This window comes from Gastrolobium bilobum, unplaced genomic scaffold (assembly GCF_033153095.1).
Source record: "Gastrolobium bilobum isolate Gb01-03AN ecotype WA unplaced genomic scaffold, APGP_CSIRO_Gbil_v1 utg112070, whole genome shotgun sequence".
Taxonomy (NCBI): domain Eukaryota; kingdom Viridiplantae; phylum Streptophyta; class Magnoliopsida; order Fabales; family Fabaceae; genus Gastrolobium; species Gastrolobium bilobum.
In genome coordinates, this window is record NW_026895281.1 from 7,252 (window position 1) to 10,255 (window position 3,004).

The 3,004-nt window shown below is 45.4% G+C and overlaps 1 non-coding gene across 1 annotated transcript; it reads left to right on the top strand.

Annotated features, from left to right (window-relative positions):
- Nucleotides 1-280: 280 nt before the first annotated feature.
- On the top strand, nucleotides 281-386 carry LOC133304022 (small nucleolar RNA R71). The gene has a single exon (XR_009750558.1). It is a non-coding gene; the product is annotated as a small nucleolar RNA R71 (small nucleolar RNA).
- Nucleotides 387-3,004: the final 2,618 nt, after the last annotated feature.

Genomic DNA, 3,004 nt, shown 5'->3' on the forward strand with positions numbered 1-3,004 from the left:
CCCTCACCGAAACCGTCCTTGGGTTCTCACTAAATTGGACAATGCATCAAACTTGGCTGAGAGGGCTGTTACAGGGTCTATCTCATGTAAACCAGCCACTCTCCTTGGCTGATTTCTCTCTTCAGGCCATTGGGCATAATTTTGAGTCATTTGTTCTAACAACTCATGGGCCTGGTTAAAGGACATAGTCATAAACATGCCATTAGCAGCAGAATCTGCCAAGGCCCTGTTTTGAGTATTCAGGCCATTGTACAGGGTTTGTAACACTGCCCAAGAGGGTAAACCATGGTTGGGGCATTGCTTAAGAAGGTTCTTGTACCTCTCCCACACATCCACTAATGTCTCACCATCCCTCTGCATGAAGTTAGCAATATCACCTCTAGTTTGCACTATCTTATTGGAGGGGAAAAATTTCATGATGAATTTCTCAGCAAGGGTGTGCCAATTGGTTATGGAGTTGGATGGAAGGGAGTTCAACCACTCTTTGGCTTTGTCAGCCAGTGAATGAGGGAAAATCTTCAATCTTAAGACATCATCCGAGATGTTGGGATTCCTAAAAGTGTTGGCCACTTCTATGAAATTTCTAAGGTGTTTGTGTGGGTCTTCCATTAATAACCCATGGAACTGCCCCATGTTTTGGAGCATGGTGAACATCACCGGTTCTAGCTTAAAGGGCACTCCATTCACAGGTTGAGCTATGCTTGGATCTAACTCATCAAACACAGGTATGATGAAGTCCATCATGGACCTATCATTGTCATTTATTACAGGTGGGTTTTCTATCCTTGGTATTTCTTCCCCATTCCCATTTCCATTCCCATTTCCATTTCCATTTCCTAGATTCTCCATTACTTCAAAATTTGGGATTGGGATTTGCCTTTGGGCTCTTCTCCTAACTCTAAAGGTCCTCTCAGGTTCTGGGTCAAATGAATCTATGAACGGGTGTGGAGTTGCACTCATGCACCCTTTTTAACTAAAGCAGATAAAACTGACTTACCGAAAACACCTAGATTACTAACCAATTTGTTATGCAAAACAAGGAATGATGACAAATCCATAGTGGACCCCACGCCATTACTTTCCAATAGCTTTGATTTTCAAATATGATAGTGGGCTTGTTCTGCCTGAGGCAGATATGTCCGACCAAAGGTCGGGTCTTTGATGTTGGATCTAGGACTTTCTCTCTAGATACCTATGAACTAGGTATCTTGGGGACAGTTGATCACTACACACTATATGATGGCTATAGCCAGAAGGGGTGTGTGTGTGCACTGTTGTGTCTTAATGAAATAGGGTTAGAGAGATCAGTCATACCTGTGGTCCTTAGTCCTTATTTATAGAGATTACCACTAGGCTAATTCGGGTTGGGCTTCTCGCTATCGTGGGCCTTCCTCTGGTCCATAACATTTGCCCCCCAGCCCGGTAGACTGAGTCTTCAGGTTGCCGGGATTCCCAAGTCGAGCTGATTGTTATGCTTTTACTCGGACATCGGTCACATGGCTGCTTTATTACTTCGGTCTCCCTACTTGGCCTCGAGAGGGGACACTTTCCCTGGTTTCATCCGGGTTTACTTGTCGGGTTTAGATCGTGGCCTCTTTGGACTAGGAACTCGGTTATTTACTTCGGCTGCGCCAAAAATGATTGCACTTAGCTGCCATCTGACGATTGCACTGAAGTGAGAAACAGTTTCCCTTCCTTCTAATGATTACATTTCCACGTGCTTCCCTCCAACAGGCACAACGTGTGGCATCGTACGTTTTTTGTCGCCGTGGCATTTAATGCTCCTGCCGAAACGTCCCTCAATTGTCTTGTCCACCCTGCAATTACCGCAATGCCCCTGTCCTTTGGCTTTCGCGGGTTTAACTTTTTGATTTCACGTTTGCTCATATTACCAACCTCAATCCTCATTTCATACTATTTGTTTCGAATCGCCTGGCAGTATCCAGAGCATTTTTCTTTCGTCATTCACCATAGCATTCTCCCTCAAGGTTTACTAGCTCCCACGCTCGTCCATCGCCAGCTTTTTCGACACCCTTCCCCGCAGGTATTTTCTTTCACCCTGGCTTTCCCTTCTGGCATACTCTTCATTAACTTTCGATTTCACCTACGGCTACTGGATTTGTAATGCCTTTCCTTATTTCAGACTTATTTACTTGCTTGTTCCTATGCATGTGTTTATTTGTATGTGTGATGCATTATACTGCTCTTGTATGATTACATCTTCTGTTCTAGTCTTGCACTGTCTATACAAGCTTATCTGATGTTTGTTCATTTCCTGCACACCCTGCTTTGACTAGTTTCTGATATGGGTGAGAGAAATTATACCATTCAAGGAAGACCCTCTTGCCCCCGCATCTTCGGTCGTGGTGATGAAATTGATGCCGAAGAGGAAGGACGATTTGCGGAGGAAGATGAAAGGTTCATTCAGAGCCTACCACCTAGTTCGAGGTACTGGTTGTATGGCAGACCTCGAACTGAGGAGGAAACGCAGGCTGCTTTGCTAGGCGGCTATCGAGGTGGTGGCCATAGGGGAGCCTCTTCATCTCGCTCTTCAGTCTGTGGTCGTAGGGGGGGTCTTCGAGGTAGGAGGGTTTCGTCTTGTCCTTCAATTCGGGGTCGAAATGTCGGTCCCCGTAACTTAGGCAACCCATCCAGAGCAGCTCCTTCTCTTTCTTTAGTCTCTACCCCGGTTCACTCTATTACACCCGTTCCCTTTCCGAATCAGAGTGTAAGAGTCTCCTCTCGTCCTAGTACTACCAACCCTGAGCCCTGCTTCAATTGCGTATACCTTAGTGCTCAGTTTGTGGAGAGGGGGAATGACTCCATGGCCAATGTAGTTTTGGGTAGCTGTCCACACACTCCGGATTTAGCAACCCTTGCTCCTGTTTTTGCATCTGACGATTCTAGTTCCTCTTACAGTAGTGTGTTTAATTCGGGTACGTATCCCCTTTGCTACGTGCTATTCTTGCTTTTTAATCCTCCATTTTACTGTTTTAGGTATTTA